A 14,558-nucleotide genomic window follows, 5' to 3' on the forward strand; every position below is an offset into this window, starting at 1 on the left:
TCAGCCTGCACTCTGCTTCTCCTGTAATCCCTGGGCTCCAAAACCGCCAGTTGCTGCAAGGATGTGCCGTCTGCACAGTCAACAGTTGCTTCACTGTTATTGGGGTTCAGTAACGCCAGCTGCTCCCCTGCTGTCTGTGCGGCAATTTCTCCACTCTGTTTCTAGCATTGAACCTGGGCTCCAACACTGCCAGTTGCTGCTTGGAAGTGCTGCTCGGAAGTGCCGTCTGCACAGTCAACACTTGCTGCCATGTTATTGGGGTTCAGTAATGTCAGCTGATCCCCTGCTGTGTATCCGGCAATTTCTCCTGCTCCCTTCACACTAAGACTACAACAGATATTAAACTTGCTCCAATTAGGCCTCGGCCTATACTCTGCTTCTAGCATTGAACCTGGGTTCCAACACCGCCAGTTGCTGCTCGGAAGTGCCATCTGCACAGTCAACAGTTGCTCCTCTGTTATTGGGGTTCAGTAACGCCAGCTGCTCCCCTGCTGTGTGTGCAGCAATGTCTCCACTCTCTTTCTAGCATTGACCCTGGGCTCCAACACCGCCAGTTGCTGCTTGGAAGTGCCGTCTGCACAGTCAACACTTGCTGCCATGTTATTGGGGTTCAGTAATGTCAGCTGATCCCCTGCTGTGTATCCGGCAATTTCTCCTGCTCCCTTCACACTAAGACTACAACAGATATTAAACTTGCTCCAATTAGGCCTTGGCCTACACTCTGCTTCTAGCATTGACCCTGGGCTCCAACACCGCCAGTTGCTGCTCGGAAGTGCCGTCTGCACAGTCAACAGTTGCTCCTCTGTTATTGGGGTTCAGTAACGCCAGCAGCTCCCCTGCTGTGTGTGCGCCAATTTCTCCACTCTGTTTCTAGCATTTAACCTGAGCTCCAACACCGCCAGCGCACTATGTCCCAGAAGTATTTTGCTGTGTTCGGGGACATAGTGCGCCGGCGCATGCGCACTAATGGTTTTCGGCTTTGCCCGCAGTTGGGCAAAGCATACTGCGCATGCACAAGGCAAGATTGCTTTGTGCACGCGTTAACTAGGGAGGAAAGCGAATCAACGGCAAGTCAATTTCACGACCAGCATGCGGCCAGTGGGAAAAAAGGGGTTAATAAAAGACCCGAAAACACCGCCCATATGACCCAAAAAAGGACCCGCCAAATTCAGGTGACAGGTTCCCTTTAAAGGACTATTACCATCTTCAAGATCCTATCCAATACGTAGTAGGTGCAATAATAATAATATTAACAAATACCTCCAATTAGTGATGTAGTATAGTTTTTATGATGCCCTATGTCTCTTTCCTCATGTGCAGGCATTGTAGGACCTTAGGTATCAAAGGTTGCAACTAGGGTTGAGCGAAACAGATCGGCACTTTTCAAAAGTCACCGACTTTTAGCAAAGTCGGGTTTCGTGAAACCCGACCCGATCCCACTCTGGGATCGGGTCGGCGATCTCTAATTAAAAAGTCGGGTTTCGTTATATATATATATATATATATATATATATATATATATATATATATATATATATATATATATATATATGTCATTCAGACACATATATATATATATATATATATATATTTTTATATTAACTTCAGCACGATATAGCAGGAAAGCTGGTAATTCAATTACCGGCTTTTCATTTCTTCTGCCAAAACCCGACATGATTTGAGACATGGTTTACATACAGTAAACCATGTCATATCCCCCTTTTTTTGCATATTCCACACTACTAATGTTAGTAGTGTGTATGTGCAAAATTTCAGCGTTCTAGCTCTTAAATTTAAGGGTTAAATCGTGGAAAAAATTGGCGGGGGCTCCCGCGCAATTTTCTCCGCCAGAGTAGTAAAGCCAGTGACTGAGGGCAGATATTAATAGCCTGGAGAGGGTCCACGGTTATTGGCCCCCCCTGGCTAAAAACACCTGCCCCCAGCCACCCCAGAAAAGGCACATCTGTAAGATGCGCCTATTCTGGCACTTGGCCACTCTCTTCCCATTCCCGTGTAGCGGTGGGATATGGGGTAATGAAGGGTTAATGCCACCTTGCTATTGTAAGGTGACATTAAGCCAGATTAATAATGGAGAGGCGTCAATTCTGTCACCTATCCATTATTAATCCAATTGTATGAAAGAGTTAAAAAAAACACACACACAATATTAAAAAGTATTTTAATGAAATAAACACACCGTTTGTTGTAATAATTTATTGTACGTTCAATCCACTCGCTGAAGACCCTCGCTCTGTAACAAATAAAAAATAATAAACCAACAATATACATACCTTCCTAGGATCTGTAACTTCCCATGTTGTAAATCCATCTGAAGGGGTTAAAATATTTTACAGCCAGGAGCTCTGCTAATACAGCGCTGCTCGTGGCTGTAAACCCCAGCGAATGAAGGTAATGTAGGTCAATGACCTGTAGTTACCTTCATTCGCGGTGATGCGCCCCCTGCTGGATGTCCCTGGAGCGTGGGAAAAGTTCCCAGGCTCGAGGTCATATGAGGACATCCAGCAGGGGGCGCATCACCGCGAATGAAGGTAACTATAGGTCATTGACCTACATTACCTTCATTCGCTGGGGTTTACAGCCACAAGCACAGCTGCATTAACAGAGCTTGTGGCTGTAAAATATTTTAACCCCTTCAGATGGATTTACAACGTGGGACGTTACAGATCTACGGAAGGTATGGATATTGTTGGTTTATTATTTTTTATTTGTTACAGAGCGAGGGTCTTCAGCGAGTGGATTGAGCGTACAATAAAATATTAAAACAACCTGTGTTTTCATTTCATTAAAATACTTTTTAATAATGTGTGTGTTTTTTTAATCATTTAATGCAAACGGATTAATAATGGATAGGTGTCAGAATTGACGCCTCTCCATTATTAATCTGGCTTAATGTCACCTTACAATAGCAAGGTGACACTAACCCTTCATTACCCCATATCCCACCGCTACACGGGAATGGGAAGAGAGTGGCCAAGTGCCAGAATAGGTGCATCTTTCAGATGTGCCTTTTCTGGGGTGGCTGGGGACAGATGTTTTTAGCCAGGGGGGGCCAAAAACCGTGGACCCTCTGTAGGCTATTAATATCTGCCCTCAGTCACTGGCTTTACTACTCTGGCGGAGAAAATTGCGCGGGAGCGGGAGCCCACGCCAATTTTTTCAGCGATTTAACCCTTAAATTGCTGAAAGCTATTACATTTAAGGGTTAAAGGCAATTTAAGGGTTAAATCGCTGAAAAAATTGGTAGGGGCTCCCACGCAAGTTTCTCCGCCAGAGTAGTAAAGCCAGTGACTGAGGGCAGATATTAATAGCCTAGAGATGGTCCACGGTTTTTGGCCACTCTCTTCCCATTCCCGTGTAGCGGTGAGATATGGGGTAATGAAGGGTTAATGTCACCTTGCTATTGTAAGGTGACATTAAGCCAGATTAATAATGGAGAGGCGTCAATTCTGACACCTATCCATTATTAATCCGTTTGCATTAAATGATTAAAAAAACACACACATTATTAAAAAGTATTTTAATGAAATGAAAACACAGGTTGTTTTAATATTTTATTGTACGCTCAATCCACTCGCTGAAGACCCTCGCTCTGTAACAAATAAAAAATAATAAACCAACAATATCCATACCTTCCGTAGATCTGTAACGTCCCACGTTGTAAATCCATCTGAAGGGGTTAAAATATTTTACAGCCACAAGCTCTGCTAATGCAGCTGTGCTTGTGGCTGTAAACCCCAGCGAATGAAGGTAATGTAGGTCAATGACCTATAGTTACCTTCATTCGCGGTGATGCGCCCCCTGCTGGATGTCCTCATATGACCTCGAGCCTGGGAACTTTTCCCACGCTCCAGGGACATCCAGCAGGGGGCGCATCTGTTATGATACGGTGGTCTAGGAGCAACATGGAGCGAGCTCTGAAGGAAGTGGTAACTGTACTGACCGCAGTCCCTAAGCTCAACACAACACTAGAAGTAGCCGTGGAATGCTCCTAACTCTCCTTATGCACCTCGTCACAGCCTAAGAGCTAACTACCCCTAAAGATAGAAGCAGGAAAGCTATCTTGCCTCAGAGAAAATCCCCAAAGGATAGATTAGCCCCCCACAAATAATGACTGTGAGTGGAGAGGGAAAAGACATACACAGAATGAAACCAGGATGAGCACAGGAGGCCAGTCTAGCTAAATAGATAGGACAGGGTGGAATACTGTGCGGTCAGTATAAAACACTACAAAAAATCCACGCAGAGTTTACAAAAAATCTCCACACCTGACTAAAGGTGTGGAGGGTAAATCTGCTTCCCAGAGCTTCCAGCAAGACAGAATTAATTCATACTGATAAGCTGGACAAACATAGAAAGCACAGAACGGATAAGTCCACAATCTATGGACAGAAAAGAGCAAGCAAAAACTTAGCTTTGCTGAACTGGTCAGGATAACAGGGAAATCCAAAGAGATGTGAATCCAACCAGGAACCATTTACAAGTGGCACTGGCTGAAGGAAAGAGCCAGGCCTAAATAGCCGAGCAGAAGAGACGATAAGTGGAGGCAGATGAAGACAGCTAACTCCAAGGAGCAGCCATACCACTTGAAACCACAAGAGGGAGCCCAAGAGCAGAACTCACAAAAGTGCCACTTACAACCACCGGAGGGAGCCCAAGAGCAGAATTCACAACAGTACCCCCTCCTTGAGGAGGGGTCACCGAACCCTCACCAGAGCCCCCAGGCCGATCAGGACGAGCCAAATGAAAAGCACGAACCAAATCGGTGGCATGGACATCGGAGGCAACAACCCAAGAATTATCCTCCTGGCCATAACCCTTCCACTTGACAAGATACTGAAGCCTCCGCCTCGAAAAACGGGAATCCAAAATCTTCTCAACCTCATATTCCAACTCTCCCTCAACCAACACCGGGGCAGGAGGGTCAACCGAGGAAACAACGGGCACCACATATCTCCGCAACAAAGATCTATGGAAAACATTATGAATGGCAAAAGAGGCTGGAAGAGCCAAACGAAAAGACACCGGATTAATAATTTCAGAAATTTTATAAGGACCAATAAACCGAGGCTTAAACTTAGGGGAAGAAACCTTTATAGGAACATGACGAGAAGACAACCAAACCAAATCCCCCACACGAAGCCGGGGACCAACACACCAACGGCGGTTAGCAAAACGTTGAGCCCTTTCCTGAGACCACGTCAAGTTGTCCACCACATGAGTCCAAATCTGCTGCAGCCTGTCCACCACAGAATCAACACCAGGACAATCAGAAGGCTCAACCTGCCCAGAAGAAAAACGAGGATGAAAACCAAAATTACAAAAGAAAGGTGAAACCAAAGTAGCCGAACTAGCCCGATTATTAAGGGCAAACTCGGCCAACGGCAAGAAAGACACCCAATCATCCTGATCAGCAGACACAAAGCATCTCAAATAGGTCTCCAAGGTCTGATTAGTTCGCTCAGTTTGGCCATTAGTCTGAGGATGAAACGCCGAAGAAAAAGACAAATCAATGCCCATCCTAGCACAAAAGGCCCGCCAGAATCTAGAGACAAACTGAGAACCTCTGTCAGACACAATATTCTCCGGAATGTCATGCAAACGAACCACATGCTGAAAAAATAATGGAACCAGATCTGAGGAGGAAGGCAACTTAGGCAAAGGTACCAGACGGACCATTTTAGAGAACCGATCACAAACAACCCAGATAACAGACATCTTCTGGGAAACAGGAAGATCTGAAATAAAATCCATGGAAATATGCGTCCAGGGCCTCTCAGGGACCGGCAAAGGCAAAAGCAACCCACTAGCGCGGGAACAGCAAGGCTTGGCCCGGGCGCAAGTCCCACAGGACTGCACAAAAGCACGCACATCGCGCGACAACGAAGGCCACCAAAAGGACCTAGCAACCAAATCTCTGGTACCAAAAATCCCAGGATGACCAGCCAACACTGAACAATGAACCTCAGAAATTACCTTACTTGTCCATCTATCAGGAACAAACAGCTTCCCCACTGGACAGCGGTCAGGCCTATCAGCCTGAAATTCCTGAAGCACCCGCCGCAAATCGGGGGAGATAGCAGAAAGAATCACCCCCTCCTTAAGAATGCCAACCGGCTCAAGGACTCCAGGAGAATCAGGCGAAAAACTCCTAGAGAGGGCATCAGCCTTAACATTCTTAGATCCCGGAAGATACGAGACCACAAAATCAAAACGGGAGAAAAACAGGGACCATCGAGCCTGTCTAGGATTCAGCCGCTTGGCCGACTCGAGGTAAATCAGATTCTTATGATCGGTCAGGACCACAATGTGGTGCTTAGCTCCCTCAAGCCAATGTCGCCACTCCTCAAACGCCCACTTCGTAGCCAACAACTCCCGATTGCCGACATCATAATTGCGTTCCGCAGGCGAACATTTTCTGGAAAAAAAAGCAAACGGTTTCATCAGAGAACCATCAGACTCCCTCTGAGACAAAACGGCCCCTGCCCCAATCTCAGAAGCGTCGACCTTAACCTGAAAAGGAAGAGAAACATTCGGCTGTCGAAACACAGGGGCAGAAGTAAATCGGCGTTTAAGCTCCTGAAAGGCCTCAACAGTCTCAGAGGACCAATTCGTCACATCAGCGCCTTTCTTCGTCAAATCAGTAAGGGGCTAACCACACTGGAAAAGTTGGCAATGAAAAGGCGATAGAAATTAGCAAAGCCCAAAAATTTCTGAAGGCCCTTCACAGATGTGGGTTGGATCCAGTCATGAATAGCCTGGACCTTAACAGGATCCATCTCTATAGACGAGGGAGAAAAAATAAAACCCAAAAAAGAGACCTTCTGAACTCCGAAGAGGCACTTAGACCCCTTCACAAACAAAGCATTATCACGAAGGACCTGGAACACCATCCTGACCTGCTTCACATGAGACTCCCAATCATCGGAAAAAATCAAAATATCATCCAAATATATGACCATGAATTTATCAAGATAATTGTGGAAAATATCATGCATGAAAGACTGGAACACAGATGGAGCATTAGAGAGCCCAAATGGCATCACAAGGTATTCAAAATGGCCTTCGGGCGTATTAAATGCAGTTTTCCATTCGTCACCCTGTTTTATACGAACAAGATTATATGCCCCTCGGAGGTCAATCTTAGTAAACCAACTAGCCCCCTTAATCTGAGCAAACAAATCAGTAAGCAAAGGCAAGGGGTATTGGAATTTGACCGTGATCTTATTAAGAAGACGATAATCAATACAGGGTCTCAAGGAGCCATCCTTCTTAGCAACAAAAAAGAAACCCGCTCCCAATATTGACGAAGAGGGCCGAATATGCCCCTTCTCCAAAGACTCCTTAACATAACTCCGCATGGCGGCATGCTCTGGCACAGACAGATTGAAAAGTCGGCCCTTAGGGAACTTGCAACCAGGAATCAAGTTAATAGCACAATCACAGTCCCTGTGCATAGGAAGGGAACTGGACTTGGGCTCATCAAATAAATCCTGGAAATCCGACAAAAACTCAGGGACCTCAGAAGCGGGGGAAGAGGAAATTGACATCAAAGGAACGTCACTATGTACCCCTTGACAACCCCAACTAGTCACCGACATAGTTTTCCAATCCAGCACCGGATTATGTTCCTGTAACCATGGAAAACCCAGTACAACAACATCATGCAGGTTATGCAACACCAGAAAACGGCAATCTTCCTGATGTGCTGGAGCCATGTACATAGTCATCTGTGTCCAGTACTGAGGTTTATCCTTGGCCAAGGGTGTAGCATCAATACCCCTCAAAGGAATAGGGCTCTGCAAAGGCTGCAAGGAAAAACCACAGCACCTGGCGAATTCTAAGTCCATTAAGTTCAGGCCAGCGCCTGAATCCACAAATGCCATGACAGAAAAGGACGACATAGAGCAAATCAGGGTCACAGATAAGAGAAATTTAGGCTGTATCGTACTAATGGTAACAGACCTAGCGACTCTCTTAGTACGCTTAGGGCAATCAGAGATAACATGAACAGAATCACCACAGTAAAAACACAGCCTATTCTGACGTCTGAATTCCTGCCGTTCTGATCTAGTCAAAATCCTATCACATTGCATAGGTTCAGGACTCTGCTCATAGGATACTGCCATATGGTGCACAGCTTTGCGCTCGCGCAGACGCCGATCAATCTGAATGGCTAGAGACATAGATTCGCTCAAACCGGCAGGCGTAGGAAAGCCCACCATAACATCTTTAAGGGCTTCAGAAAGACCATTTCTGAAAATAGCAGCCAGAGCCTCTTCATTCCATTTAGTGAGCCCAGACCATTTTCTAAATTTCTGGCAGTATAACTCTGCCGCTTCCTGACCTTGACACAAGGCCAACAGGGTTTTTTCTGCATGATCCACAGAATTAGGTTCGTCATACAATAATCCGAGCGCTTGAAAAAATGCATCTACATTCAATAATGCCGGATCCCCTGTTTCAAGAGAAAAAGCCCAGTCTTGAGGGTCACCACGCAGCAAGGATAGGATGATTTTTACCTGCTGAATGGGATAACCAGAAGAACGGGGTTTCAAAGCAAAAAACTATTTGCAGTTATTTTTAAAGTTCAAAAACTTGGATCTGTCCCCAAAAAACAAATCAGGAGTAGGAATTCTAGGCTCTAAAGCCGGAGTCTGGACAACATAGTCCTGGATACTCTGTACTCTTGCAGCAAGTTGATCCACACGAGAAAACAAACCCTGAACATCCATGCCAAAGCATATATCCTGAACCACCCAGATATCAAGAGGAAAAAAAAGACAAACCAGAGCACAGAAAAAAAAATGGTTCAGAACTTTCTTTTCCTTCTTTTGAGATGCATTTACATTTGTACTGTTATGATACGGTGGTCTAGGAGCAACATGGAACGAGCTCTGAAGGAAGTGGTAACTGTACTGACCGCAGTCCCTAAGCTCAACACAACACTAGAAGTAGCCGTGGGATGCTCCTAACTCTCCCTATGCACCTCGTCACAGCCTAAGAGCTAACTACCCCTAAAGATAGAAGCAGGAAAGCTATCTTGCCTCAGAGAAAATCCCCAAAGGATAGATTAGCCCCCCACAAATAATGACTGTGAGTGGAGAGGGAAAAGACATACACAGAATGAAACCAGGATGAGCACAGGAGGCCAGTCTAGCTAAATAGATAGGACAGGATGGAATACTGTGCGGTCAGTATAAAACACTACAAAAAATCCACGCAGAGTTTACAAAAAATCTCCACACCTGACTAAAGGTGTGGAGGGTAAATCTGCTTCCCAGAGCTTCCAGCAAGACAGAATTAATTCATACTGATAAGCTGGACAAACATAGAAAGCACAGAACGGATAAGTCCACAATCTATGGACAGAAAAGAGCAAGCAAAAACTTAGCTTTGCTGAACTGGTCAGGATAACAGGGAAATCCAAAGAGATGTGAATCCAACCAGGAACCATTTACAAGTGGCACTGGCTGAAGGAAAGAGCCAGGCCTAAATAGCTGAGCAGAAGAGACGATAAGTGGAGGCAGCTGAAGACAGCTAACTCCAAGGAGCAGCCATACCACTTGAAACCACAAGAGGGAGCCCAAGAGCAGAACTCACAAAAGTGCCACTTACAACCACCGGAGGGAGCCCAAGAGCGGAATTCACAACACGCATCACCGCGAATGAAGGTAACTACAGGTCATTGACCTACATTACCTTCATTCGTTGGGGTTTACAGCCACAAGCAGCATTGCATTAGCAGAGCTCCTGGCTGTAAAATATTTTAACCCCTTCAGATGGATTTACAACGTGGGACGTTACAGATCTACGGAAGGTATGTATATTGTTGGTTTATTATTTTTTATTTGTTACAGAGCGAGGGTCTTCAGTGAGTGGATTGAGCGTACAATAAAATATTAAAACAAACGGTGTGTTTATTTCATTAAAATACTTTTTAATATTGTGTGTGTGTTTATTTTTAACTCTTTCATACAATTGGATTAATAATGGATAGGTGTCAGAATTGACGCCTCTCCACTATTAATCTGGCTTAATGTCACCTTACATTAGCAAGGTGGCATTAACCCTTCATTACCCCATATCCCACCGCTACACGGGAATGGGAAGAGAGTGGCCAAGTGCCATAATAGGCGCATCTTCCAGATGTGCCTTTTCTGGGGTGGCTGGGGGCAGATGTTTTTAGCCGGGGGGGGGGGGGGGGCAAAAACCGTGGACCCTCTCCAGGCTATTAATATCTGCCCTCAGTCACTGGCTTTACTACTCTGGCGGAGAAAATTGCGCGGGAGCCCACGCCAATTTTTTCCACGATTTAACCCTTAAATTTAAGAGCTAGAGCGCCGAAATTTTGCATATACACACTACTAACATTAGTAGTGTGGAATATGCAAAAAAATGGAGATATGACATGGTTTACTGTATGTAAACCATGTCTCATATCATGTCGGGTTTTGGCAGGAGAAATGAAATGCTATATCGCCCTGAAGGAAATGTAAAAAAAAAGAAAAACCCCCATAGACTTACATTGGGTTTCGAGTTTCGGCCGATCTCCGACCCCGGCTTTTTAATAGGATTGGCCGATTTCACTCGACCCGACTTTTGAGAAAGTCGGGTTTCGTGAAACCCGACTCGACCCTGAAAAACTAAAAGTCGCTCAACCCTAGTTGCAACCACTGTTAGGCCAGGATCACACATGCGAGAAATACAGCTGAGTCTCGCATGTTAATACCCGGCACTGCCGATGGCACTCAGGAGCGGAGCGAGCGGCTCCATGTATTGCTATGCAGCTGCATGCTCCGCTACTGAGGTATTCACATGCGAGACTTGGCCGTATTTCTCGCATGTGTGATCCCAGCCTTATAGTGATAGCTAGTTGCTAGTGGCCGTAACCATGGATACCTAAGGTCCTGTAATGCTTGCACATGAGGAAAGAGACATAGCAAATCAGAAAATCTATACTACATTTCTAATTGGAGGTCTTTGTTAATATTATTATTATTACATCCACTACATATTGGGATAGGATCTTGGAGATGAGAATGACCCTCAATACAGAATCAATGAATCAGTTAAAATGTGTCATTTATCTACAGTACATTTTCATGGGATATCCGCGACGGTGTGGAGCCAGAAGACCGCAGCGTCTGAATGCTCCTACTCCGGCGCTGAGAAGAAGCACTACTCCTTCTTTTAAAATGTGTTTATATCTTCTGGCAGAACAGGGGTTAATCGGCCAAGTTGGAAATCCCTGTGATAACAGCTGAGCTCGGTTAGCCACTCCCTTCCCCTTTATAATCTGGGATCTGTTACAAATCCTTCTCAGAGCTAGCATTTGCTGCATGGCTAACTAATCGCGTCACCGCGCCCTCTGACCTGAGTGTCACTGCAGAGGACGGGGAAGACGCAGTGGCGGATGTCGGTGGAACAGGGAACAGATGAATATCGCGCACTGCGTTATACTCAACTGCTCCTGGCACGGTGCAGTCCCTGGTTCTCCGGCGCCATCAGCTTCTTCCTGTACTGAGCGGTCGCATGGTACCGCTCATTACAGTAATGAATATGCGGCTCCACCCCTATGGGAGTGGAGACGGGTCCATATTCATTACTGTAATGAGAGGTACCATGTGACCGCTCACTACAGGAAGAAGCTGCCGGCGCCGGAGAACCAGGGATGTGTAGGGACCGCGCCAAGAGTAGGTGAGTATTATTAGACAGCTACTGCTCCCCCTCCCCCGCCGACCCCTGGGAATGACTCAAGTATAAGCCGAGAGGGGCAATTTCAGCCTTAAAAAAGGGCTGAAATTCTCGGCTTATACTCGTGTATATATGGTAACTCATTCTGCAGCCAGCAATAAAGTGGCTATAGAAGGAAATCAGTTTATATTTTTTAATGAAATTCAACTGCAAACCTTTTTTACATCCCAAAATACATGCAAATAGGTTCAAAATAAAAAATGACCCAAAGGTGTGCATATAATTAAATCTTAATCCTCCGTTGAGAAGACCACCTTTTCTACATAACAATTTGCCTACTGCTGAAACCAGTGGAGCACACAGAGAAAGCGGCCCTCATCAAAGAAAAAACAGGACAAAACAGCCTGGTGTTCCATATTGTTTCCGTGTCCCAATCATCTTAATTAACCAATTGTAAAAGAGATAGAAGCAAGGAGAATTAAATCTCATCTCTCCAATGGACCCATTCCAACTGCATGGGCTTAAGGCTGCGTTCCCATGATGAGCTTTTGGTGAGTTTTTAAAGTTACAGATTTTTTTGCACCATCTCTGCACCTATTAAGTAAATTAGGTTAATTGCGGTTTTTCAGTATGTTTTTGAGTGCGTTTTTTCTTACATGTATTTTTGACGCAGCGGTTTTTGTCTCTTGTTGGAGTGTCATGTTTTAAATAAAGCTAAAGCTGTTTTTGACACTTCCTGGTATTTGGCTTTGACAACTTTCCAGATAGAGTTACGTGTGGATGCGTTTTTGAAGCATCTCTGTCACGGAAACATACTAAAAATGGCTGTGCGCGTTTTAGCTGCTGATTTTCTGCATCTAATGCAATGCAAGTCTATGGGAAAAATACCTGCAAGAGAAATTGAAATGTTGCTGATTTGAAACCCAAACCGCTGGTGCGTAAAGAAGAACCGAGGGCACGAGAATTCTGTAAATCTCATCCACTTTAATCTGCAGCATCAAAAATTCACCATGGGGCACACAGCCTAAAAGGGTGGAAGCCCATCCCACAACAAACACCGCCCTTATGCTAAATATGTGTCTTCACTTTAAAATCATAGATGACATGCTAAACACATTGATAATATCCTCCTCTTGCGTGTCCGCATTTATAACCTTGTGCTGTAAAAGCTTGGTGGGCCGCTGCACGTAACAACACACAATAGAGGAAGGCTTGGATTGTGTGTACTGAGCGGAGCTGCCCCAGTAGGCCTGAGTGTGGGACTTTGGGAGCCATTGCTAGGTCATGGAAACACCGGCCCTCAGTTTTAGAGAGACCAGTGAATAGTGAAAAACCGGCAACCTAAGGGCTTTTGAGATGCCAATGCATCTAAGCTCAGTAGGGGGAGAAGGCTGGTAGGACCGAGGGGCATTAACGAGTCCAAGGGATCCATAAAAAGTGACTGTGAAGCCCTGTGTGTGGGCTGGGCAGGCTGTAGCAGGGATGAGGCCTGGCATTTAATTTAGTGATCATTTTTCTCGTCTTTATCAAGGGGTGTGACTCACGGGATCCTCTAGGGGGCGGCTTTTAGGCTGCTTAACAACATTACCATGTGAGTTAGGGCTCATACTCACTTGCGAGCAAAATGGACGAGTGCAATCCGATAAAAAATCGGATTGCACTCGGGCCAATGTTATTCAATAGGTGACATCTCATTTGCGATTTTTTTTCTCAGCCGAAATCGGACTGAGAAAAAAATCGCAGCATGCTGCGATTTGCTGCGAGTCTCGCTAATGCAAGTCAATGGGTGCAATAAAAAAACGCACGGAATAAGGACCATTTATTTTTTACAGATACCTTACCATTCTGTGGCATAGAACACTGTGAGGCTATGTACACACGCTGCGGATTTTGCTGTGGATCCGCAGCATTTCCGCAGCTGCAGGTCCGCCGCAGTTTCCCATGCATTTACAGTACAATGTAAACCTATGGGAAACGCAATCCGCAGTGCACATGCTGTGGAAAAAAATGCGCCGAAACGCAGCGATTTACATTCCGCAGCATGTCAATTCTTTGTGCGGAATTTGCAGCGGTTTTACACCTGCTCCATAATAGAAAACCGCAGGTGTAAAACCGCAGTGGAATCCGCACAAAAACCATGGTAAATCTGCAGGAAAAACGCACATTTTTTACCCTGTGGATTTATCAAATCCGCTGTGGAAAAATCCGTAGAGGATCATTCTACGTGTGCACATAGCCTAAATGGTCCTGTAAATGATTGTAAAAAAATAGTTGTAGAGAAAAAAACGCATTGCATACGGATGTCATACGGATGTAAAACCGATGGTGCGATTAAAAATCGCATTGAACTCGCATGACAAGCGCATAGTTTGCATCCAATTTTTTCAGTCCAGATTACGGACTGTTTTTTTACTCACAAATGGGTATGAGCCCTTATAGGGTAATGCGGTACGGTATGGTAAAGACTATAAAAATTAGCCCTAAATAAAAAGGTCTATAACTCAGGAATAGCGATGAGCGAGCGTGCTCAGAGAAGGCGCTATCCGAGCACGCTCGTGTCCTAATTGAGTATTTTCGGCATGTTTGAAAAAATGGTTGAGTCGCCGCGGCTGCATGTTTTGCGACAGGTGGACAGCCACAACACACGAGGGGAATTGTCTAACAGGAAATTTGTGCACGTGTTGCACCTGTCGGACAGACGTGAGACATGCAGGTGTGGGGACTCGAGCGTTTTTTTTCCGATCACACTGAAGACAGGCGGTTAGCACCCGAGCATGCGCAATAACACCTTACCCCAGCATGCTCGCTCATCACTACTCAGGAACCATATGGATGATTTAAAA

This window comes from Ranitomeya imitator, chromosome 2 (assembly GCF_032444005.1).
Source record: "Ranitomeya imitator isolate aRanImi1 chromosome 2, aRanImi1.pri, whole genome shotgun sequence".
In the NCBI taxonomy this organism is placed as follows: Eukaryota; Metazoa; Chordata; class Amphibia; order Anura; family Dendrobatidae; genus Ranitomeya; species Ranitomeya imitator.